This window comes from Podarcis gaigeae (assembly GCF_964106915.1).
Source record: "Podarcis gaigeae genome assembly, chromosome: 10".
In the NCBI taxonomy this organism is placed as follows: domain Eukaryota; kingdom Metazoa; phylum Chordata; class Lepidosauria; order Squamata; family Lacertidae; genus Podarcis; species Podarcis gaigeae.
This window is the reverse complement of record NC_139686.1, coordinates 58,636,528-58,663,480: the sequence shown is the minus strand read 5'-3', so window position 1 is coordinate 58,663,480 and position 26,953 is coordinate 58,636,528. Positions and strand designations below refer to the sequence as shown.

The 26,953-nt window shown below is 42.6% G+C and overlaps 1 protein-coding gene and 1 long non-coding RNA gene across 5 annotated transcripts in view; one reads left to right on the top strand and one right to left on the bottom strand.

Moving 5' to 3' along the window:
* GRM8 (glutamate metabotropic receptor 8) overlaps nucleotides 1-26,953 on the top strand; it is a 552,158-nt gene that overhangs the window by 208,597 nt on the left and 316,608 nt on the right. The window lies entirely within an intron of this gene.
* LOC310825704 lies at nucleotides 20,807-23,227 on the bottom strand. The gene is made up of 2 exons (XR_014555463.1): nucleotides 23,058-23,227; nucleotides 20,807-21,654 (listed from the first exon to the last, which is right to left on the bottom strand). It is a non-coding gene; the product is annotated as an uncharacterized lncRNA (long non-coding RNA).

Sequence of the window (26,953 nt, the reverse complement as noted above, 5' to 3'; positions counted from 1 at the left end):
TGTCTGCTGATCATCAGGAAGTGAAAATCCTACCATTTCCTTGCAGTCTGGTATGCTCAAGACCTTACTTCTGACCACCCCTGCAAGAGTCACTTATAGAGACCACCTATGTCGCTGTGGGTTAAACCACAGAGCCTAGGACTTGCTGATCAGAAGGTCAGCGGTTCGAATCTCTGTGACTGGGTGAGCTCCCGTAGCTCGGTCCCTGCTCCTGCCAACCTAGCAGTTCGAAAGCACGTCAAAGTGCAAGTAGATAAATAGGTACCGCTCCGGCGGGAAGGTAGACGGCGTTTCCGTGTGCTGCTCTGGTTAGTGGCTTAGTCATGCTGGCCACATGACCCGGAAGCTGTACGCCGGCTCCCTTGGCCAATAAAGCGAGATGAGCGCCCCAGCCCCAGCGTCAGTCACGACTGGACCTAATGGTCAGGGGTCCCTTTACCTTTACCTATGTGTAACTGTGCATGACATTGGGAGAGCAGTGTATAATTCTCTTGGGAATGCCTATTCAACTTAGAAAAACACAACTCAAATGCTACAGGAATTACAGTAGTACCTTGGAAGTCGAACGGAATCCGTTCCGCAAGTCCCTTTGACTTCCAAAATGTTAAAAAACCAAAGCACGGCTTCTGATTGGCTGCAGGAAGCTCCTGCTGCCAATCGGAAGCCACGGAAGCCCCACTGGGCGTTCGGCTTCCAAAAATAGTTCACAAACCGGAACAGTCACTTTGCAACGTTCAGGAGCCAAAACTTTCAGGAACTAAGGTGTTCAACTTCTAAGGTACGACTATATATGTGTCTCCCTGGCCATGTTAGGAGTAGCCAGCTGTTAAAGGACAGCTATAGGTGGCTCACATCAACCTCAGCCAGCATGGACAGTGATAAGAAATTATGGAGTTGTAGTCAGACCCAAGGTGTACACTGTCAGCTCTTAGGAAATGATACCCGGAAATGCCAGCAATCTGGTCTCTTTGCATGCAAAGAATGTGCTCTATGAGTGTTGATAATGTACAGCTGTTGGCAATGCTTTGGCATCTTCTGTAGTGCATTTTCAGTTAAGGGGGGGGGGAATAGACCCAATAAGCCTGGGAAGCACTCTGCATGAACTGAGCCTGCACCCCTAGAACACTCTGCAGAATCATCTGCAACAGATGGTGATTTCTGGAAGCTCACTGAATTTAGTGAATATTCGAACATGCACAACTGCGTTAGCCACATGGTTCAGTATTGTTGGTTATGCAATATTTATATCTAGACTGTGCTGTAAAAACAAAGTAACATTGAGACTATTTCCCAAATCAAAAGAATCTGCCTTTCCAACAGCTAAAAGGTTTGCATGATTCTTGTTCAGCGAACAGCAGGTGGCAAGACTTTAAAGTGGTCCCTAATAAACTGAAATGAATATTTCATGCTTTAAAAAGGAATTTTGCAGCTAGAAGTTTAAAAAGGTAGTGATTGTCCTGGGTTGATATTTCCCAATTAATACAGTGACAGTGCAGTGCTTTGCATGTCTACTCAGGAGCAATCCCTACTGAATTAAATGGGCCTGGTAAGTGTTTATAGGACTGCAGCCTAAGTTAATAAACCTCCTTGAGATGTGTCACTCTACTAGCAATGGCTTGATATTAGCGTTTAAGGTAGCTTCTAAATATTAGATAAGAACTCATAAAACTGGTCTTAGCACAGCCACATAGCATCAAAGGTTCAACTCTTTCGAGTTGCAGTATTCAAGATCTTGTTTATATTTTACAAATAGGTTCCTAGCAGGACTGAAATGGTCAATCTATTCAGAGTACATTTCATTTCCATATAATGCCTGATGCTGTGGGAGTCGTTTATGCATCTGTGCATATGGTTGTGGACGGATGTGAAATGAGAAGCTAACATATAGATCTCACTTCTGTGCACATCAGTGCATTCCAACACGCCATAATGCATTCCAGAGTGCATAAATCTTTCTTTGTGATGTGATTTCAGGAAACTGTTAGCTGTTCAATTCATTCTTTAGTTGTAAACAAGATTGTGCAGATTTTGAGTAATTCCTGAAGTTATAGAAATCTTGAAAGATGTAATTTGTCTATTAGCCAATTATATTGGTCTCTCCCCCCCCCCCCCCTTGCAGTATGGTCTTTGATTAATTTGAACTAAACTAGGGGTTAATTCTGTCAGGCTTTCTACATACAGAAATATCATTACTAGTATATAATCAATGGAGAGGCCATTGCATTAATTGTGCTGCTCTTTTATAACTTGCATATTTCAGCAGAAATTTTTGTCATGCACTTTAAAAAGAAATTATCTGAAAGGGCAAAGTTTTACTCTGGGGATCCAATACATGGAATAAACCCTGTCTTAAGCGTTTTATAATTTTAGCAGAAACGGTTTTACTTTCTGAATTTTGTATTATAGCCAGATTAAGTTTATACCCCCATCACCCCATCTTAATGTCATCAGTTATCTAATACAATAGTTGAGCATTAAAGAATTTAAGACAGTGGCATTAGCTACAAATCCTTTCCCTGCTGCTTTAGAAGAACGTTTGTGTCTTGTACTTGTAAGGCAGACAACTTAGCTCCCTTGCAAGTAAATTAATTTAGTTTATGAGCCCTGCAATTTGGTCCATGTCGTAAATTATCTAATTCAGTAGTTAAGCATCACAGGAGTGAGAAGCAATGCTGGCTTTGGATACAAATCCCTGCTTGGCTGTTTTGAAGAACAACTGTAGCCATTTCCAGTGTATCTAGAAGTGTGCATGCACACGAAAGCTCATACCAAGAACTAACTTAGTTGGTCTTTAAGGTGCTACTGGAAGGAATTTTTTTTGTTTTGACTATGGCAGACCAACACGGCTACCTATCTGTAACATTTTCATAAGTTAGCTTCATGCATGGACCAGTCACTTCTGAGTAGGGATGGGGGAGAAATTTGAATCAGTGCACATTTAAAGGCGAATCTACATCATTTGCACTTTCTGAAACTGTATTGAAACTGAAACACAGCCATCCTTCAGAATTCGCACATCTCTGAACTTTGCAATGCATTTTTTTCCAGTCAAATAATATGCACAGAAATGCATATACTGGGGCAAAGTGTGCATAAAAGTGCATATATTGATGAGAATATGCATTATATTGGGGAAAACTGCATTGCAAAAACGTGTATGTTAGGCAAAGTTGCATACAAACATGCACATATTAAGAAAAATACACACTAAAACAGTGGATGTACCAGTGTGCTGGGTTCTGGATGCCAGGCCTGACTGGAAGTCTCATAAGCAGTTTTATTAATAAGCAGAGTGTTCCACCCTTTAAGTCCTGTAAATGTGTTTATGCAAGAACTATGTTTCATGCAAGATTTTGGCCACTACGTCCTTTGCTAACGGTATGAGGAAGGTCACCAGAGCAAGGCAAGGAGGTGCTGGAAGGTTCCTCATGTGGAGAACAGCTTTCATTTCATTTCATTTTCATAATTCCACATTGCCTTTATCCATCTTTTACAAGGATTTTTCATCATTGCTTTGTACTCGGAAGGTATGCCACATGTATTGTTTTAGGGATTTTGTCAGGAAGAAGGCACTTTGGTTAAATCCAAAACCTTTGTGCTGTTCTGTTCCAGTGACAGGATCCCATTTTAACACACAAGGGTAAGAGTGACATCAATTTGAGACTGTGTGGTCTGTAATTTTATATAATGTGACAGATTCTTTCCTTTTTTTACACTAAGCATTATTTATTTAGACTGTTGTTCTTTTGCCATCTAAACAGCATGCAGATAAAACAAGGATTGTGCTAAATATAGTATCTAGATAATTAGATGGAAATAGCATATATTGTTTCATTTCTAACCATTTTGAGTGGGCCCCGAAGAGTATAAATTAGTTATGGTAATAACGGAAGTCCATATGTTCCCATTTCCCTTGAAATAGCAGAGAAGCTGTAAGCCTTTTACATATGATTAACTAGATTTCACAGGATTATTGACTTACACACAGACCACCCAGTTCACTTAATGCTCATGTGATAAAGAAATGCTTCTGGAAATCTAATTTACAGCTGTTTTTCTAAATCCTGGCTGATCATTTACATACTAGATTTCATGCTGGGATTGGGTTTTGCAGAACCTGAATTGGTGCAGAACCTAAAACTCCTAGATCAGAGCAATAAGGTCAAGGACCCATGTTACAGTATTTCAGTGGAATAGGTAGTCCAGTGGTTTCTCACTGTGCTGCCTTCCAGATCTTGGACTCCAATTCCCATCATCCCCAGCCAGCATGTCAGTGATCTAGGGTGACTCCATGTTGTTTACCCCATGCATCCATCCTAAACCATTCTTATATTCCCCCGTATAAAAAAGGTAAAAAGGTAAAGGATCCCTGGATGATTAAGTCCAGTCAAAGGCGACCATGAGGTGTGGTCCTCATGTCGCTTTTCAGGCCAAGGGAGCTGGCGTTTGTCCACAGACAGCTTTCCATGTCATATGGCCAGCATGATTAAACCACTTCTGATGCAATGGGTCACCGTGATGGAGACCAGAGCGCTAGCTCCGCCTCTGTTAAAGCAACACAGTCTAGAACAGTGTTTCCCAAACTTGGATCTCCAGCTGTTTTCAGACTACAGTTCCCATCATCCTTGACCTCTGGTCTTGCTAGCTAGGGATGATGGGAGTTCTAGTCCCAAAACAGCTGGAGCCCCAAGTTTAGGAAACACTGGTTTAAAATTTAATGATCTGGTCAACTATTGTCAGGGTCAAATTTATCATTCTTAACCAAGGTATTGGAAAAGGCTATGAAATCTCAATGCCAGACTGTTTTTTTTTTATTATTATTATTCATTCAGGTACAGCTTCTGGCCTGGTTCAGAATGGAAATTGCCTTTGGTCATGCTGGTGGATGACCTGTGTTGGGAAATGGATTGAGGAATTCAATCCTTTTATATTCTCCTGTACTTCTCAGTGACATTGAAATCACAACTGTATCATTTGGGACTGCTTCTCTGAAGCAGGTCTTGGGTGCATGGTGTTAGAGTTGTTGTGGTCCTTCTTGTGGTGGTGGGTCCAGCACGTGTACTTTCTGCACCACTCTGATAAACGTTCAAAACCACACTGGAAATGCCAGCAGTGAAAATTCTTCTGACACCAGTGTTGCCCTTTCTGGAATTTTGAGCAGATCTAGTATAAGAAGGGTAGGCTCCATCCATCCTGGGACAACTGGCTTTCCTGGAGTGGTATGGGGAGGATGGAAAGAACAATGGCTCCCACACCACTAAGAAACCTTAGCTCCATTGACTCCAGTGGGAATTGTGAATCAACAGTAAGACATAGGACCTCAGCCTTTGTTATTAGTCAATAGCCTTCCAAATTGAATGCACAGTATTCACAGTGTGCCTTGAGATGGATGAATGAAAATAACTCATTAAAGCGAAACATGGGCATTGATATGAAGAACAAATAATACACAGAGGAACATGTACATTCGATATATTGTGAGTATTTCATTTTGATTGTATTCTCTTATCACCCTTGGAAACAAAGAATAAATTGATTAGGATTTATTTATTTATTTTGGTTAGAGTACAACTTTTTCGTTAACTTCTCATGTTTACAACAAAATCATTGCCTATCGATTTTCACCAGTGCGTGGAATGATTGTACAGTAGCATTTCTGTTTTAATAAACCCCTTTCCCCTTCTCTCTGTAATTTTAATTGTGCCTTATTGCTGTTGATATTCTGTAGTTCACAGCCCTGGCGGTGCTCTGAAGCAACAGAAGATAATAGCCCTACAGCAAGATGCAAAAATAAAAGCTTGAATAGTGATGAGTCGCCTTTCCTATGTTTAAGAGGTCACTTGCAGACCTAGAGCAGAGATGGGCAATCTTCAGTTCATGTGATCAGATCTCTGGAAAGAGCAATCTGAGTTTTTCCCAACAGCCTACTAAGTAGGGAGAGAGAGAGAGAGAGAAGGGAGTGGAAGAAGAGAAAAGAGTAAATAGCAGAAAACGAGAGAAAAGAGAGAGATGCTTTTGGCTCCTCCCATTGTTTTGACTCTTCATGAAGCCTTTGGCAGATTTCCAGAGGGAATGCAGCCTTTGACAGTTAAAGAACAGGTTGACTAACTCTTTATAGAGGCTGTGGCAAAGTTTACAAGGCCATGCCCTTTAGTCCATTTAAAGACCTTGCTTCCAAAGTAGCTGAGATAGTGGCATGTGGGACACTGTAGCATGAGCAGGAAGAGTAACTATCCAGTGGGCTTCTTCTTGTCAGCAACTTCCATATCACTCCTCTTTGGGAGAGTCACAGCGCTGGCACATCTTTCATAGCTTGTAGTTAGTGGACATGAGGAAATTTATTTTGGACAATTCGGCATCGTGGAGGAACAGGAATCACAGGACTCATTCACTTCTTGATCACTCCTCAGAACCCTTTGTCCACAGCTGCTCAGAGACTGCTGGGCTGCTCCTCTTGACTAGGCTGTGATTCAAAGAAATGCGTGTTCATTATTGAATTATTCAGCAAGCTGGAGAGCAGGCAAGGACACCTCTGTACTACAGTGGTACCTTGGTAGTTGAATGGCGTGGCTCCTGAACAAATCGGCTCCCAAACGCTGCAAGCCCAGAAATGAGTGTTCTGGTTTGTGAACCACTTTTGGAAGCCGAATGTCCGACTGCTGCTTCTGCAGCTTCCAACTGAGTGCAGGAAGCTCCTGCAGCCAATCAGAAGTCACGCCTGGTTTCTGAACCATTTCAGGAGCCGAACGGAGTCCCAGAAGGGATTAAATTTGAGAGCCAAGGTACCACTATACAGTGGTACCTCGGGTTAAGAACTTAATTCATTCTGCAGGTCCGTTCTTAACCTGAAACTGTTCTTATCCTGAAGCACCACTTTAGCTAATGGGGCCTCCTGCTGCCACTGCACCGCTGGAACACAATTTCTGTTCTCATCCTGAAGCAAAGTTCTTAACCTGAGGTAATATTTCTGGGTTGGTGGAGTCTGTAACCTGAAGCATATGTAACCTGAAGTGTATGTAACCTGAGATACCACTGTATTTACTTCCAGACCATGTAACAAATGGTTTGTTTTTACCATGCACACCGATTGGCTGGTTACCAGGAAGTACTGCAGCAACTGTAAACCTTTTAGTATCATGGCCCCAATCTGGACCAAAATCTTGGGGTTCCACTTATGCATCATGAAAAAGGACATCAATCCACATAACTTATACATATGCTACTTTATAGGTCTAGACACACATTTAGCAATAATTACTATAATTTCAATAGAAATGCAATCCATTTCACCACAGCAGGTGTATACCCACTCAGTCTGTTTTCCAGGTGCTAAATGTTGTTAGTGCTAAATGTCCTCCTGCTGTCCTCCTGCTCTGCCTTCTTAAGCTTCTTTATCTTCCACTGGGCAATCCTTCAAGTAGAGGATACCTTCAGTAGAAGAATGTCATGTGACAGCCCTTCATGTAGAGAACTATCCTGACGTAGGACATGTGGCTAATTCCACATCCCTATATTTTACCCATGTTTGCTTTCTGCATAAGTGTTTCTAGAGAACAGGAATGGTCCAAATGATCACATTAAGAACCAAGGTCAGAAAACAGATTTTTGATAGCGGGTGATTTGGAAGAAACAGTGGGTAGTGGCCGGCCAAGCTTCACTTCCTCGCCCTCCCTATGCAGTCATTAGCAGTACTTCATTTCTTCTTCTTTTGATGTTCAAGTATGAAAAGTTATTTCATCAAGTAGTGTTCCACTTCTTTTAAGCTGCAGGAGTTGTGGGTTATAAGCTTTGGCTTTTGTGAATTCATGTGTGTGACTCTACAGCAGATCTCCTGCGAAGGTTGGAACTGTCTGTAAAAATATGTCATATACGACTTCTAGAGTTTCTGCTGAATGTGACAAGTCACTTTGATGCCTGGTACTGGAAGCAGTCTGGTAACTCCTGAAATGACTTTGCACTGTGGAAGCAGACAATTGTTTACCTGCTGTGTGCTTTTGATGTAAATCTTATGGGGTGGGGGGAAAGCTATGTTTTGCTGAGGATCCCATTCAAAACAAGAAATTGTCTCTACAACTCTGCTGGTGAATAGACTTTTAGGTGTCTCTGCAGAAAGGCATCTTAACTGCAGATAACACGATGAACGTTGAGAAAGCCAGAGCTGTATGTACCTATCTAACCTTAATTAGCAAGTTTCCATATTCATTTCGTAGGAAAAAGTGAGCTGTTAAAAATATATATTTATCACCAATTATAAAACTGGGATGAGTTTTCGGACCTTAAGAGAAGGTGTTGAAATGAGTGTTGGTTAGAAATGTGAAACTTTCTTTGGTGTGCAACTCTGCACTTGCACAATGCTGACAAATGTTTTCACCTGATCTACCTTGCTCCCTTATATTTAGTAATTCTCCATAGTAGTTGGCTCCTATCATCGTCAGTGCTGCAGAAAGTAAAGAGGTGCTTCAGACTTTTGCAAGACAGACTCCCATCATATTCAAGCAGAACTGTAGTCAAAGTTTCTTAAGTTTAATTGACACTGAAATGAGTTTAATTGACACCTAAATGTGTATTGGTGAAAAGGTTTAACATGTGGATTTTCCATGGAGCAATGTTAAAGCCAAGAGAGCAGTTTGAGCTCTTTCTGAGTTATTAATTAACTGATAGTTGTTCTCTGGTAGCTAACATGTGAGTGTTGTAACCTTAGATCATGTGGTGCAGGTACTGGGTTGCAAATCACTATTTCGAAATTGCCTTTCAGTCTTTGTAAATGAAACTCTCCTGAAGAGAGAGTAAACAGCCTGGAGGCTGGAATGCAGGCTGTGGAGAGAGAGAGAGAGAGAGTTTATAGGTCTGTTTGGATTGTTTCATATTTCCTAAGATTCTGAGCCTCTGCTGGACAGCACAATACATCGTATGGATGTTGTGGTTGTATCTTTCATGCCTGTGTTTTGTTTTGAGTTCTGCTTGTAAAAGTTTGAATAATATTTTTATGGGTCTGAACAATGGTTCATTTCCAAAAGAAGTCAGTTCTTAGGCTTCCAGTCTCTTCAAACTGTACAGTATTAATATCGGCAACAAAGTTCACCTTGGATCCTGTTTCAAACTCAGCCCAATAAATGAATTCTTTTTCTTTTTGGAGAGAGTTCATTGCTGAATAGCCACAGTCAGCCACCCTTGCAGATCTAGAATCTGGGAAGAGAACTCCTAGGGCAGATCTCCAAGTGAGCCTGACCTTTGATTCCCCGTGTTGTTGTTTAAAAAACTGCATCCTGATATAACCGTAAGTCAAATTGGAGCAAATAAACCTTAGAGAATTGCAAACTAGCTACAATTTCACTACTACAGCCAGAATGTAATATTGCTGGTGGCTGCCAGAACAAGGGGCTACGCAAAGCCAGGGAGGGGGGAAGCCCTTGCTGTTTTCTCTGTTAAGTGTGTGGCTATAGCACATATGTGTGAGTAGCTATAGTACATATAAGTGCACTAAGGTGATAGGAACTTTGTTTTAAACGTGGTAACATGCCCATGTCATGAAACTGAATGCATATGCACTGCTCTGCCTTGTTGCATTCTGCTCTTTATAAAAGTCCTACCAAAGTCCACCAGGCAGTCAATGTTAGCATTCAGTGGCATATGTTTAGGCTATAATATGCATGTTGTGGGACACGGGTGGCGCTGTTGGTAAAACCTCAACGCCTAGGACTTGCCGATCGCATGGTCAGCGGTTCGAATCCCCGCGGCGGGGTGCACTCCCGTCGTTCAATCCCAGCGCCTGCCAACCTAGCAGTTTGAAAGCACCCCCGGGTGCAAGTAGATAAATAGGGACCGCTTACCAGCGGGAAGGTAAACGGCGTTCCGTGTGCTGTGCTGGCTCGCCAGATGCATCTTGTCATGCTGGCCACGTGACCCGGACGTGTCTGCGGACAGCGCTGGCTCCCAGCCTATAGAGTGAGATGAGCGCACAACCCTAGAGTCTGTCAAGACTGGCCTGTATGGGCAGGGGTACCTTTACCTTTACCTTTATGCATGTTCAGAAGCAGTATATTCTTGGGCCCACATCTTTAAAAATCTTAATCTGATCCCTTTCACAATAGCAAAGAAGTCTGCACATGTTCTGAAACATTTTGCCTAAGTTGCCAGGATGTTTGAAAACATAAAAGTAGGAACCACGGTTAAAGATGAAAACCCATCTTTTATCAGTGACCTATTTCCAGCTGTAGAATAAAGTGTGCCCACTTTATTAATTTTAAAAAGTTGGTGACTAAATACACTTTAAAAGTGCCCTGCTCTTGTTACTAGCCTCTGAGTTCTTTGCCATGATGAGTCAGCTCTCCTAGAAATATTACTGCTTCTGATAGATAGTGCTCTTTGTGCTCACACTGACTCAGACAACTATGGGATAGGAAGCCAGGAGGCAGCAGGAAGGGACCTTTAAAATCCAATACCTCTATTCCCCAATGCATCATATTACTCCAATTGCCTGAGCAATGATAATTCATATTGAGGGATAGCGGGATATAGAGCTCATTCATATTTGTGGTTTCCACAGACATGCAGCCTTCCTCAATCTGGTGCCTCTGGATGTTGCTCAACTCCAAATCCCATCAGCTGCAGCCAGAATGGCCAGTGGTAATGATGGGAGTTGTAGTACAAGAATATCAGGGGACTCCATGCGGGGAAAGGTTGGCATATGTTTACCCATAGCACCCTTTGTTGTTGTTGTTGTTTAGTCATTTAGTTGTGTCCGACTCTTCGTGACCCCATGGACCAGAGCACGTCAGGCACTTCTGTCTTCCACTGCCTCCCACAGCTTGGTCAAACTCATGCTGGTAGCTTCAAGAACACTATCCAACCATCTCGTCCTCTGTCATCCCCTTCTCCTTGTGCCCTCCATCTTTCCCAACATCAGGGTCTTTTCCAGGGAGTCTTCTCTTCTCATGAGGTGGCCAAAGTATTGGAGCCTCAGCTTCAGGATCTGTCCTTCCAGTGAGCACTCAGGGCTGATTTCCTTCAGAATGGATAGGTTTGATCTTCTTGCAGTCCATGGGACTCTCAAGAGTCTCCTCCAGCACCATAATTCAAAAGCATCAATTCTTCGGCGATCAGCCTTCTTTACCTACTTCAGTGTTTATCTGTCCTTCATCCTTCGCTCCACTGACATTCCCCTTCTGCTTCTTCTCTATCCACTCATTCAGTCCACACAGCCATATTGCAGTCGTTCCACAATAACTGAAACCCCATCAGTGGTGGAGGAGATGGAACACATGAAGTGCTGAGGTTATCATTTGCTCAACCACTCAGTGATTATCACTCCAGCCCAGGCGTCCCAACTGTGTGGGGCTGAGGTGTCTTTGGGCCCCCCAATATCTGTTTGAAGGGGGCCAGGCCCCCTCAATGTTGAGGGGACAGAGGGGACTGTGAGCAGAGCCAAGCTCCTCCTCAGCCTGAGAGAGGAGGAGCCACTGTTCATTGAAACGGCACTGTGCTGAGCTCTGTGCTCGGCCTCCTTCCAATGATGCGACGCCAGATGCACGTCACGCCATGACACCACACACATGTTTCACACATGACGCCACATGCATGCAATGCATGCCAGGCCCCCTCAATCTTGGGCGTGATTCAGCACTTCTGCTGCAGCTGATTGACTATCTCTGTCTTTCAGAGCTGGGAGGTGTAACAGGGAAAAGCAACCAGCTTCTAGAAAGCTCCATGATACAAGGTTATGGATGTGTTGAGGAACCTGCTTATGATGGGATGATCAAAAAGGGCGCAATGGAACTGACAGAGTGCTAAAGGGGAAGCCTAATATGAGGAATCCTAGAAAACAGGCAACCAAATAGAAGTGTTTTGGTTTCTAAAGATACCTAGAAATGGAAACAGAAAGTAGATGAACTACAAGGGCTTTCACATGCACCAAGGTCAACCTCAATAAAACATGGCATGTGTTGGGAGAGCTTATTCTGGACTCTCTCCCCATAGTCACAAAGAGGGGTGGGAGAGAAATTAGGTTCACTTGGTATTTTACTGTGAATTTTGCACTTCCCCAAACAATATGGAAACCAACACACAGCTAACCTTAGAAATTCAAACTTCTTCAGATTTTATAATGCAGTTTAAAATGTTTAAAATATACATATATTAGGAGAAAGTGTGCATGAAATGCATATATTAGTGAAAATGACATGCATAAATGTATTATTGCATTATGGGAAATCCAGCCAGATGGGCAGGGTATAAATAAATTATTATCGTTATCATTATTAGGGACAATTGCTTGCAAAAATGTGTATCTTAAGGGAAATTGCATTTAAAAGTGCATATTGTGCAAAATGTGTACTAAAATGCTGATGAAGTTTTAGAGTAACTTGTTCAGAAAATGTGGCAAAGTAGAAAAAATATAAAAATTGAAGCTGACAGATACATCCTTATAAATGCTGTTTGAGTGACTAATATCATTGTCCCCAGCCTGCACCCATATGAACTTGCCTGAGCATTGAAATCAGTAGTGGTAGTTAATATAGGAGCTATAAAATACAGGGCCTTTTTGGTGGTGGGACGGCATCTATGGAACTCTTTCTCCTGAGAGGTACAATCATATATATCTATTACTATTTTCTTTTAGTCAAACTTTTTGCTTTTAATTTGGAGGGTCTATGTTTGCTGCACATTATCAGCTGACTAAAAAAATGAAATGGTTAATTTATACCACTTTATTGCCTTATCATCATCATCATCAATCACTTATGCCGGTTACACAGATATTGAAATCTAAACATCCATGCACAATGAAACAATCTCATTAAAACATTAAAATATAAACATCCATAATTAAACTAGACAATTAAATCAGCATAGCAATTAACACAGGAGGCTCAGGTTGAAAGATCAAGGGAATGCCTGCATTTTCAAAAGTGGACGGAATGCCAATGTAGATGCAAACTTTCATATTTCAGTACATTCCTGAGAACAGGTACCACCAATGAAAATACCTTATCTTGCAATTTGAATTATAAATGGAGACGTTTCCTTTCAAATATTGCATCATACATTGGATACCCCTTTGGGAAGAAATTTTGAAAAGGGTTTAATAAGTTCCCTTAAAGAATATAAAATAAAAGAATTCATGACCTGAAAGGCAAATATGATTTCAGACTGTAGAATCACACTGGGTTCTAGCTGTTGTGAAATTGGCCATGGACATTAAGAAGTCCTTTGACACAATGCTGTACAATCATTTGGTCCAAACAAACGCCTGCTGCTTAGTGTGCCACCATGTTGCAAGCCAGATCACCTTGACCCAATCCTGAGCTCTGTGAGAGCATTATGAGAAGATGCTGTAGAAACAGAACTCTAGGTTTTGGTTGTTGTAACCTTAGTTTGTGCAATTTGCTTTGGGTTGTTGGTGGTTGTGGTGCTGGCTGCTGCTGATATTAAAGAGGATTAGAAGAACTCATGGAGATATAGGAACCAATTCCTAGGGGCCAGGGTCCCATCAGCCCCCCCCATTAAATATTTGAGGAAACTGGGCTGCCCAAAGATGATGGGCTGTAGCGGCAGCAAGACGCGTACACGTACAGTCAATTAAAATTGGTTTTATTCCAGAAAAAACAAGCCACTCGTCCGGAGCTCTCTGCCCCCGTGACTTATGGCTACCCTGATGATGACTCAACGAAATCCTCAGCGTTGTTTCTCTTCCTCCAGAAACAACACGTGAAAATGAATCTCTTCCATCGCTTCTGTGATATCAATTTCCTCTTTTCCTGTACCCTTCCTCTTCTGCATTCTTGCACGCTGAGAGGTTTGCAAACTGGCTCGGACAAGCTATCGTCTGCTAAGTCCTGTGTTTCTCTGGGCTGTGAAACCCGCCCCCTGTTCCTTCTTCTGATCTTCCCATAACAAACCTCCCTTCGTCCCCTGGGCTGCCGTCCAAGTCTGGCAGCTGCTGTTGCTCGCTTGCTGGCTCCAGTCTGACATGGGCATTGCCATTCAAAAGGTGTATGTGTGTCACGCTGTTGCAGGGTGTGGCTTACCTGCCCCTGCCCCAATATTTTACTCAAGTTGGCAGCCCTACATGAAAGATACGGCTATCAGTGGGTACTAGTTAGGATTGCAGGCGGTTGGACTAGATGACTAGACTAGATGATGCTTGGGTCCCTTCCAACTTTTATGATTCTGTGTATATGCTTTTTCCTCCAAGGTCAATCTGCTTCTGAAGGCCAGTTTCTGGGAACTGGGGGAGGCCAGTTTCTGGGAACTGTATGTTAGTCGCCAACGTGTTGCATGAGTCGTACTACTTCTGTCAGCTGGACAGGTTGCATTTTTCTAGCAGATATTTTTATTTTGAGGAGTTTGTGATCTGACATGGTTATCCTTCCTGCCCCCTGTTGTTTCCTTTCCCCTATCTTTTGTTAAGCTCTTTGATGGCTGAGAACAGCCTTTAATGTCCTAATCTGTTGGAAGGAAGAGATAGTAATGAGTACCTCCTTTGATGTTGGACACTGTTTGGAGAAAGGCATTGGGAGAGGGTGGCTAATGAAAAATCTGCTTGTAGCCAGTAATGTATGACCGCAAGCCACATGGGCTAGCTATCTAGCTATCCATAAATCGGATGGTTTTGGGTAGCGTTTGAGAAAAGCTCATGCGTGGATTAATAGTCATGGGGCAGTGCAAACTGAGGCTACCTGTGGGAGTCACTTCACCACTACTTGAGGGCTTCCAATTCTGTATCCAGTGCAGCTATCTACCAGCTCCACCTGGTACGCAGGCTGAGACCCTGCCTGCCCGCAGACTGTGTCACCAGAGTGCTGCATGCTCTGGTTATCTCCCGCTTGGACTACTGCAATGTGCTGTACGTGGGGCTACCTTTGAAGGTGACCCGGAAACTGCAATTAACCCAGAATGCGGCAGCTAGACTGGTGACTGGGGGCGGCTGCCGAGACCACATAATACCGGTCTTGAAACACCTACATTGGCTCCCAGTACGTTTCCGAGCACAATTCAAAGTGTTGGTGTTGCCCTTTAAAGCCCTAAACGGCCTTGGCCCAGTATACCTGAAGGAGCGTCTCCACCTCCATTGTTCTGCCTGGACGCTGACGTCCATCACCGAGGGCCTCCTGGTGATTCCCTCATTGCGAGAAGTGAGGTTACAGGGAACCAGGCAGAGCCCTTCTCAGTAGTGGCACCCGCCCTGTGGAACGCCCTCCCGTCAGATGTCAAAGAGATAAACAACTACCTAACATTCAGAAGACATCTGAAGGCAGCCCTGTTCAGGGAAGTTTTTAATGTGTGACATTTTAGTGTATTTTTGGTCTTTGTTGGAAGCCACCCAGAGCGGCTGGGGAAACCCAGCCAGATGGGTGAGGTACAAATAAATTATTATTATTATTATTATTATTATTATTATTATTATTATTATTCCAGGTGGCAGATTGAGATTGAGGGTGCTTGCTGGGTATTATATATTGCTTGCTGTGTTGAATAACATATTTAATCTTCTCACTCACTTGTGTTTTGTATTACTTCCGAATCTCCTTTTAAAAGAACCACCTTTGATTTGGCATGACAGTCCTGCCTTCAGGTTTCCCACAATCATCTGGTTTGAGAACAGGATGCTGGACTCAATGGGCCATTGGCTTTCTCCAGTAGGGTGCTTTCATGTACACCCAATAGTACAGATTCAGTGCTTCTAACACAGACATAGGAACAGATTTGCAGGATCAAGCAAAAAACCAGCAGTTTTCCAACAGTGTTCACTCTGATGCCCCTGGCATACTGAGTCTCTGCTCATTTTATCTCCCCGTCTCTCTCCCTCCCCTTTACGATTAAAGGTACCCCCTTTCTAAAACATACAGGCTTCAAATAGCTTTGGCCTGAAATGTAGCATATGTTTTATAAAACACATTTATTATACATTCCTTAAATGTGACACCTCTCCTGCTGAACGTGTTAGTTTTCAGCCACACTTGTTGTCAACAGGAATCTTGTAAGATGAAGAAATGTGTAAGGACCATCGGGTAATGAATGAATAATCTATGGAGTTAAGCAGTGAATTGTGGATCTTTGTGTTCCCCTGCACATTTTGGTTGAAATAAATGTTTTGGTCATTGTGGCGATCACACAGGGTCCCCGGACGTTTAACTGTCTATTGATCCACTGTGCTTGCTTCCCCGCTACCACCAACCCATTACTCTCTGGTAAAACACTGAGTCCAGACAGTTGTTAACACTGAACCAAATAAACAAGTTTATTTTATAGGTATTAACAAGTTTATGGTTTCTCAGTTAATATTCTTGTCAGTTTCTTAACTTTAGTTTCTTTACCGGCCTGTACCTTCCTAATACCTTCTGACTGATTATCTCAACTGTTTGACTGACTCCTCTTAACAGATTCTCTCACTCTCTCACACCAGAGTAGCCCAACCCACAGACTTATCCTCTCTGTCTCTTCTAACTCCAGACTGACTTCTCAACCACTCTAACTCTAACTCTAACTCTAACTCTAACTCTAACTCTAACTCTAACTCTAACTCTAACTCTAACTCTAACTTCTCCCCTTGGGTTCCTATTGGTTAGTCATTTTACAATTAGTTAACCCTTTCCTTATGAACCCAGTATGATGTCACACACGTAAGAGGGCAAACACCACAGTCATTTTTTTTATTTATTTGCTGACTTGTTCATCCAAAAAATGTATATTCCACATTTCTTCTAACAAACAGACAGCTATACATGGAAATATGCTGCACAGAATAATTATCTTGTTAGAAAATGGCTTCAGATCCTCAGATACCCAGGAGGTTCATGACTTTGTTTCCCACAGCACTGCAGAATTGGGTCCCCAGCCATCTCTCCTAGCCTGCCTTTCACCAGCCCTCCAAAATGGTTCTGGCCTGCCCAGCACTCACTCCCCACGTGAAGAAAGCTGGCACATTTGGGAAGAAGGTTATACTAAAATGTTTCTTCCTAGCTTTCCAGATCAAAAAAGCTTTTGAAGTGGGGGGGACAGAATCCTATCTATGCTATATCACAACTCTTTCTCTTGACTTTTTGAACTGGCTCCTAGATACAGGAATGTCTTGGAAAGTGAAAGAGAGACATTGGGGACTTTCAAAAATAGGCTTCTGTACACAGAGAAATGCAGCGGGGAAAAAGAATAACACATCATTGAGCTACAATGCCGAACCTATGCTCCAGTGTGTGTTAAAATCTTTTAACAATCGAAAAGGCGGGGATCGTTGTGGGTTTTTATTCTTCAATAAAATATGTGTTTATTGTAGAACAAATGGACCTTAGACATGGTAGGACAGCATTCACCTTTGATGCTAAAATCTAGTCCTGAAGACAAAGCCATAACTCCTATTCATCCCAGTGGACATTTTCTCTTCACAAACAGTAGCTAAAGTCTGGATGCTTTGCCTGAAACCATTTTGCAGTAGCAAACGAAACAAAACAAAAATGATTCAAGCACATAGAAGCTCATATTTGCAGACCGGTTATGTGTAGATGTCACTGCACACATCTTTTGCCTATATGCATACATGAGGAAGAGTTGTGCATTCACAGGGATTAGCACACTGAATGCATGTTGCCTGGGATTCTGCACATAAATGAGCTTGCTTTTCTTTAGTTTAGTTTAAAGCCGCAGTGAGGGCAAGGACAAGAGGACATAAGACACATCCTTGACATAATTAATAACCAATGGCAAGATCAAATTCTTAACTGATAACAAACAGCAAAATGTCAACACATTCATAGTTCAGGTTGCCTTTGGAAATAAAAATATGCATAGCTCAAATCAGAAGCTGTTAAAAAAGCATACTTCATAACTCACTATGGGAGCATCCTCATAACTCAGTATAGGAGATACTTTCATAGTTTTTTATATTTTGGAGCTGATCTGCTTTTAGTTATGGAATGAAGTGAGTGAAGCAAAGAGAAAACCTTCCATCATGGTTTGGGGCTGTATCTAACTAAGCTATCGCATGAGCAGAATGACTCTTACTCGCTATGAATGATCGCCAAAGACAAGAAACTGTCTTTTTCCCCTTGCTGCCACTGACTGCATGTTTAATTAGGGTGCTGAACATGTTGGTCAGAGGAGGGAGAACGAGATCCAAGTGAAAATCCCTGCCTCTTTCTCCTTTCGCCCTCTCCTTGCCACTGCCGCCATATTTAATTAGAGATTGAAATGTCAAATAAAAAGGTGATATGGAGAAGAGAGAAGGCAGTGCTGGCAAAGAGCTCTGTGTCTCCTTCTCCGCCCACCCTTGTCATAGAGCACATGTTCAATTTGGATTTAAAGCCACATTTTGGGTCAGTCCCTAGATCAGGCCAGCTTAGGTCAGGGTTATCCTGGGTTGAATCAGGCTCCAAACTGGATTCAAGGGGAAGAGGCATATACAACCCTACATTTTACACTATAATGTAAATGGCGGTATGTTCATGTATATGCACTTACCGTATTTTTCGCTCCATAAGGCGCACCTGACCATAAGGCGCACCTACTTTTTTTGGGGGGGACGGGGGAATTCAAGAAAAAAAATATGCGGCTCTTGGGGGCTTTTGCGGGAGGTGGGGGAAGTGAGAGAGCCTCGCTCTGTCCCTTCCCCCACCTCCCGCACAAGCCAGGGATAGCCACGCGAAGCCTCCCCAGGGCATCAGGATGAAGGCTCCCCGCTGCCCTGCGGAGGCTTCCCAGGCTACCCCAGAAGCGCTTTCCCCCACCACCAGCCCCAAAGAACAGGTCGGGGCTGGCAGGGGAAGCCCGGGTCCCCCCCCAGCCCCAGGGACCACACATTTGCTCCATAAGATGCACAGACATTTCCCCTTAGATTTTAGGAGGGAAAAAGTGCGTCTTATGGAGCGAAAAATACGGGACTTCCTTTGTTGCCACTAAGATCCTATTGGAATGCTTGAGAAACACATTTGGCAGCTTTGCCTTCCACAATGAACTTTCTGAAAAGTATTGTTGACTCATGAAAGTTGGCATACCTATCCCAGTTCTTTGCTCTAAGATAGAATATCTAAGATAGAATTGCTTTTCTTCTCATTTTGGAATACCTCCAACAAATTATTTCCAAGTATTTTTCATTTTCTTGATCCTTTTTTTCCTCTTTTCTCTGAATCTTTTCCAACTCTTTGATATGCTGTGGTGCCCAGAATTGATCCAAATGCTTCAGGTGAGGTTCAGCTATTGGTCAATAAAACTGTAATATTTGCTCCCAGGTTTTGGAAACGAAGCTTCTGTTAATGCAGTCTCAAACTGTGTAAGACTTTAATGGCACAGCATAACATAAGCTGGGTTTTCTAAAAAATTATGGGAATTAATTCATGCTTCATTTAATATAGAGTTTGATATTAAGTTGGGGATGTATCCAACTCCTGAAGTCTCTACAGCCCTTTTTCATTTTGTATCATTTGTGAATTTGATTAGTGTACTGCTGACTCCTTCAGCCAATTCATTAGTAAAGATAACTGATTGACACCAGACCCAATACTGATATTCACCTACCTAGTGCCTCCAGATGTCTTGAATGACAATCTCTGGCCATTAGCCATGCTGACTTGGGATGATTGGAGTTGTCGTCCAAAACATCAGAAGGCACCCGGTTGGTGAAGTGTACTCAGGAGCACAAGGGACACGGGTGGCGTTGTGGGTTAAACCACAGAGCCTAGGGCTTGCCGATCAGAAGGTCGGCGGTTTGAATCCCTGTGACAGGGTGAGCTCCCGTTGCTTGGTCCCTGCTCCTGCCATCCTAGCAGTTCGAAAGCACATTAAAGTGCAAGTAGATAAATAGGTACCACTCCGGCGGGAAGGTAAACACATTTCTGTGCACTTCTCTGGTTCGCCAGAAGTGGCTTAGTCATGCTAGCCACATGACCCAGAGCTCCCTTGGCCAGTAAAGTGAGATGAGTGCCACAACCCCAGAGTCATCCACCACTGGACCTAATGGTCAGGGGTCCCTTTACCTTCACCTTACTCTGGAGCATCTATTTATAAATTTTAATTTTTCAACCAAATGAGCACTACGCACATTTTTAAAATTTATTTTATTTATTTTATTTTTTGCATTTATAGCCTACCTTTTGTCCAAGGAGTTCAAGATGCCATGCATGGTTCTTCCCTCCTCATTTAATCCTCACCACAACTCTGTAATGTAGGTTAGGCTGAGAGGCAGTCTCCAAGGTCCTAGTTTGACACTAACCAATACACCATACTGACAACACTGTGTGGTATATTTTTCTCATTTGATTTTCTGAAGCTTTATTATAATGCAATCCAGATACATTATTACATCAGTTGTTCCCCTAATCTACTAAACCAGTTAATTTGTTGAAGAAAGAAAGTAATAATGTTGGATTTTGTTTAAAGAATAAAAGGAGAATTCCCTGTCTGCATAGATTCAGGTTTGGGGCAAGTACTCTTTGGTGAGACAACCCCAGCAGAGATTTAAAATCACAAAACATGTAGAAAAGTCAAGCATGGAAATTTAGGTTGCTAGAGCTTTAGAATACAGTGGTACCTCTGGTTAATTCATTCTGGAGGTCTGTTCTTAACTTGAAACTGTTCTTAACCTGAAGCACCACTTTAGCTAATGGGGCCTCCTGCTGCTGCTGCACCGCCGGAGCATGATTTCTGTTCTCATCCTGAAGCAAAGTTCTTAACCCAAGGTAATATTTCTGGGTTGGCAGAGTCTGTAACCTGAAGCATATGTAACCTGAAGCGTATGTAACCCGAGGTACCACTGTATCCTCTTCTAAGTCTATCCCAATGCTATCCACTTCCCCTTAGCGTAGAAATTGTCCACATGTTTGGTAAATTAAAAATCATTTATTTACAAACTCTTCAAAGATCAGATTCATGCACTTTCTGACACAGCAGCAAGAAAAGACAGGCAGTTAAACTTAGGTTACAAAAAGTGGCAAATATTTCTGAATTATTTGTATAGAAACACAAATATGGCTTTCTAAAACTATGTGGTCTAAGTTTGAATCATTCAGCTTAGACATTCGTACTTGTTGGTTCGCATAGTGGAAAAAATGGTGGAAAGAGGGATAACAAAGAGTTTAGTAGCTCTTCCTCCCAAGCTGAGAGATGTGACCTAACTAAGCCTGATGGGACAGCTTGCTCTATAGCCTTAACCCCTTCATGTAATTAGAGTTAAGCATGTTGGTTGTATGAGGCTGGATACAACCCATGGTCAATGATGATGTGACTCAGTTTATCCTTGATAACGACATGCTAATGTATTAGTAAGATATTCAGTTCCTTAGGGTCCTTGCAAGGTATTTATTCTATCTATTGGGACTGTGATACCCAGTAAAATTAATCTCCTAACCCCCAAACCTAGGTACAATATTGTGATATCACACAACTTCTCATTAGGATCGCAGACAAGATATACGGTAGGTCTGAAAGTTTCTCATTTAAGAAAGCTCAGGAGAATGGTGTTAGTCCTCAGTGACACAAACTCATTTACGTTTTATAAAGTATTTTTTGTCAATACGCTGCATTTTTATTGTGAGCGATCACCTCTTCCTTTTTCCGCTTTGGGTATTGTTGCTAAACACTTTCAAGTGCTTGCTTGTAAAGATGAAAGCAAAGTAGATATTGAGTAGTTTGGCTGTCTTTTTAATCCTCTATCAGTGCTCCACATTTCTAAGGAAAGAGCGAAAACGTGAGTGGTTTATCTTAGCCTTGCTTTTGGCTTGTAACGGACTTGAATTAGAAAACAATTTTTCATAAGGGTCAAGAACATTTTTCGCCCCTTCCTATATTAACATTCTTCTCAAATTGAGACAGCTTTCTGTAGTTAAGAAAAGAGGTTGAAGGACAGCCTTATATTTTAAGGACATGCATATTTACTCTTGTAAGCGAAACTGTGGCAAGGCCAAGAGCAGTGTTTTCAAAAGAAAACAATGGTGCTTATCTGCGTGGAACAAAGAGAAGAGGTAAAACCCACTAGTATATAACATCATAATCCAAGATGACATCTATATAAGGAATTTACTGAAATAATTTTTAGAAGGCTTATTAAGGTTGAAAGTGAGTTATTTATATCGAGAATGTGTCCTTGAAATTATTACTGTGTGATGCAAGCTATTCGTTGCCATTGTGCATGGGCTTAACTCCGGTAATAGGAAATTCCAAAACAAAAATCAGCCTCAGTGATAAAGAGTGCTGAGGTTTCAACCAGTGCTAGGGTTGCCGTTTTCCCTGCATAACACAGGATTGTCCCATATTTCAATGTAAAATGCAACACCTTGTATTGATATAGTTGTTTTGTCCTTGTTGTTGTTTAGTCGTTTATTCGTGTCCGACTCTTCGTGACCCCATGGACCAGAGCACGCCAGGCACCTCTGTCCTCCATTACCTCCCGCAGTTTGGTCAAACTCATACTGGTAACATCGAAAACACTATCCAACCATCTTGTCCTCTATCGTCTCCTTCTCCTTGTGCCCTCCATCTTTCCCAGCATCAGGGTCTTTTCCAGGGAGTCTTCTCTTCTCATGAGGTGCCCAAAGTATTGGAGCCTCAGCTTCACGATCTGTCCTTCCAGTGAGCACTCAGGGCTGATTTCCTTAAGAATGGATGCGTTTGATCTTCTTGCAGTCCATGGGACTCTCAAGAGTTTTCTCCAACACCATAATTCAAAAGCATCAATTCTTCGGCGATCAGCCTTCTTTATGGTCCAGCTCTCACTTCCATACATCACTACTGGGAAAACCATGGCTTTAACTATACGGACCTTTGTTGGCAAGGTGACGTCTCTACTTCTCAAGATGCTGTCTAGGCCTGTCATTGCCCTTCTCCCAAGAAGCAGGCGTCTTTTGATTTCATGGCTGCTGTCACCATCTGCAGTGATCATGGAGCCCAAGAAAGTAAAATCTCTCACTGCCTCCATTTCTTCCCCTTCTATTTGCCAGGAGGTGATGGGACCAGTGGCCATGATCATCGTTTTTTTGATGTTGAGCTTCAGACCAGCTTCTCTGAGTTCTTCAAGCCCCTTCGCCACGGCAAGGCAGTGATCCATGAAGGGGTTTTTTGTCCTAATCTCATACTAATTCACTTTGTCCCATTTAGCGAGCACAGGCTCCTCCCTATCAACATTTAGGGATCTTTCCCTGTCTGCTTCACCCCAGACAGACCACACTGACACACACTGTCCCCAGCAGCACCCAAAGAAACCTCTCTCAACAGAGAGAAGAACAGAAAACAGTTAAAAATGACAGTTGCTTGAATAACAGTCACAAGAGAATGGAATGCCTCTCTCATGTGACTCACACTCAGCCAATCACATGAGAGAGCTACTGCCAAAGGAAAAAACCCTTGCTAAAAATACATTCAACATAAGCAACATTCCCATTTCATGAAATTAAACCATTATCCTTAACAATCTTATAGTGGTATGCTTCCTCTGACTACAGATTTAGTTTTCCTTGCCCATCCTGGGCCCTAGGTAGACCTAAGCTGAACAGCAGAATCATGAGCCCCACCAGTTACAGCAGTGAAGGGGCACACAGAGGATGAGAAAACAAGAGCTGAGTTTCCGCAGCCCATCTGAGATGTGAAAAACCACCTGAAATGTTGCTCCAGGCATCTGACATAGATCTTCCATTCCCATATTCTGTTGTTTGTTAACCCTAACCCTATAAAGACTAGCTGTCAGCTGGCTTTTCTGCACTCTGAAATACTCAGACAATGGCATATTGGCGAAGCGGCCCATACTTTCAGTCACTAGATGTCTTAAAATTGCATTTCCTGGAATGTGTTTTAATTATGGGTCCCAGTAGGCGACACAACAGTATCAAAATATGCCAGGCGTTTATGTCCCTTGCATAATGAGCACACACAAGTCTTTAGCGCAAATGAATGGATTACAATTCCCAATGTGCCATGAGAATGCTTTAGAATGGCAGCATGTTTTTCTTTTGTTTGACATCGCTCCTGTCCTCAGTGTTTCTCTAATCCTATTATTTCTCCCTTTCAGAAGTGCAGAATGCAAGAGCTGCATCTAGAGAGGGAAAAAGGCACACTGACAAGATCACTTGCTGGATTATGCACTGTTGATAGGTTGCTTAAAATCCAGCATTTGTAATGCAGATGGAAATAAATAGTTTCTGAACAAAAGCTGATTAGAGAATTTAGTCAGCGTTTTGGATCACAAAGAAACTGCTTACTTAAGCAAAATGAAGGAATTGTTGGGACTCAGGGGATTATAGAGCACCCAGAGTAGCCTGTTTCTGCATGCACTCTTGTTCTCCCTAAGAAACTTTTGGATGTTTATGCTGTGTAAATAATTTGGATTCCATGTTTGCAACCAGCAGAGTAGTCCCAGGGTGGGAATCACGTCAGTACATCAGTATAATACGGCAAAGTTCACTTTGGAGAAATGTAAACTCTTACAACCTTGACTGAGATATGTGCTCAGATTCACAAAACAATATTTTCAGGCCTGCTGAAGATGGGATGCAAAGTACTCACCTGTTAAGTTTTCCACGTCGAAGAAGATAAGCGAGGGTTGAGACTATCATCTCAACCTGAGGCTCAAAGCACTGAGAACGATGGGCTTCAGATGGCTTTTTAACGTACATGTGCCTGTAGCAAACTGAAAGTTGCTATGCTACAACCACTTGCCTAACTGCTCTTGGCAGAAGGAATTTGCACAGTTATAGCATGCAGCAGCTTCATGCAGTAGCAGTGATAGGAATGGTACCAAACAGGCAAGAGAAGCGATTTAGGAACATAGGAAGCTGTCCTATTGGCTTATCTGACTGGCAGTGTCACTTCAGGAGTTCAGACAGGGAGTCTTTCCTAGCCCTGCCAGGCATTGTGGGAATGTTAAGGATGGTAGGACAGGATATACTGATTAAATATTATCTTTCCTTCACTCACACTATTGAGTCATGTAGCAGAGCAGATTCCCTTCAATACAGCAGAAAGCTAGTTTGCAGATTCGTTTGAATCTCTTTAGTTAAGCAATCCAGTCTGGCTTGATCAGACTGGATTATTCCTGGTGTCCCCTTTTATCCCTCTTAAAATGAATAAAGACACAAGAGTCTTTTCTTAAAAGTGACAAGAAGTTTACTCACATTCAGTTAATAGTATGATCCCTGAAGGCAGGCTTTATCGGGTTAAGAACTTAATTCGTTCTGGAGGTCCATTCTTAACCTGGAAATGTTCTTAACCTGAAGCACCACTTTAGCTAATAGGGCCTCCTGGTGCTGCCACGCTGCCACTGCGTGATTTCTGTTCTCATCCTGAAGAAAAGTTCTTAACCCGAGGTACTATTTCTGGGTTAGCAGAGTCCATAAGCTGAAGTGTCTGTAACCTGAGGTACCACTGTAGTTACAGATACAGAGAAAAATGTGTAGCTTACATCCTTTGTAAGAATTGAAGCCTCTGTGCTGCTGGCTGAGAGCCAGCAGACAGGAAAATACATTCAGAGAACTGCATCAAGAGAACAAAATGGCAGCAGGAGAGCTGCATGGCATCAAGAGAGAAGATGGCTGCGTGACTCGGCTCCTTTATGGAGTCAGCCAGGGTCATGCCCATCTCCCTGGTCACATGCAGGGGGAGGATGCTCCATACCAGTGGAACAGGAAGATATACTGATGGGAGTAACATCCCCCTGCCTGTGCCCACTCTAGGAAAATGAGGAATGTTGTATTTGACTGCTCCAATGGATTACATCCCATGTAATCCATTGCAGAACCTGGGACTTTCTGCAGTCAAGACTATGCCCTTTTGACTTCTTGGGTGACCCCCTTCTCCCAGTGTTAATAAACTCAGTTGCCCAAATGGAATGTCTAGTTGCCATTTTTAGGGCCAGATAGCTCAAAAGTTGCGTTTTTCAATACGGTTTTCTGGTTCCTGAAATTCATCCAGATTGTGCAGATAAAATATCACAGATAGAATTCTACAGGATGTGTTGCTAGTGTGTGAAAGAAAACAGGCAAGATCTGGGGCTCCTCGGGCAGGCACCTTCAGGTGATGGGAGACGCCCAGGCATCTTCACTTGGTTGCAAGTGGCTGATAGCCAGGTGCAAAATACGCCTACTGCCTGGCGAATTTCGAATGCTGCCTTCTCCCTTTAACATAGGGGACACAGTCATTGCTGTGGAGTGGCTTCAAGGGCTTCTAATATGAACTGCTTTGATCCCAAACCTATTAGACCGATCAGCGGATCGGAACATATTTACCTTTCAGGCTTTGTATTTTTCTGAAATTTGCTATGCAGTTCTCAGCATAAAAAAGAACAACAAAATGTGTCTTTTAAGTCTAGAAATACATTTGTTAAATGTGTCTTAAAATACAGTTTCTCAGTCGAAGGCAGGGGTCAGCAAACTTTTTCAGCCATGGTCTAAGCCAGCCTTTCTCAACCTGTGGGTCCCCAGATGTTGTCGTACTACAACTCCCATCACCCCTAGCTAGCAAGGCCAGATCTCAGGGATGATGGAAGTTGTAGTCCAACAACATCTGGGGACCCACAGGTTGAGAACTGCAACCTAAGCTAACTCACACGGTTGTTGTGAGGATAAAAACTGGGGGGGGGGGAGTAGAATCATGTCTGCCACCTTGAGCTCCTTAGAAGAGAAGTGGGATCTAATAAAGAAAAATACGTTTTTTTGGTTCCTTCAGACTTTTTATTTTTATTTTGCAGATTAATGCAGGAATAGGACAAATTTATGAATGCCATTGCTGGGCGCCAGCTGATGCCACATTTTCCTATTCTGCTAGGAAACAAAGGCTACCACCCCCCAGTGTACTGGGCAAGCAGTTGTGGGGTGCTTCATTCCTCAAGCAGAGAGGAGGAGGTTGCTGCAGCTGCAACACAGCAGTCAGCCAAACGGATGTTAGCATAACAGCTTTGAATGTCTCACTGACAACAGATGCTTGGATCAAGGTGTTCAGCTGCACCTCTGCACCCGGTTATGTGTGTCATTCCTCTTGAAAT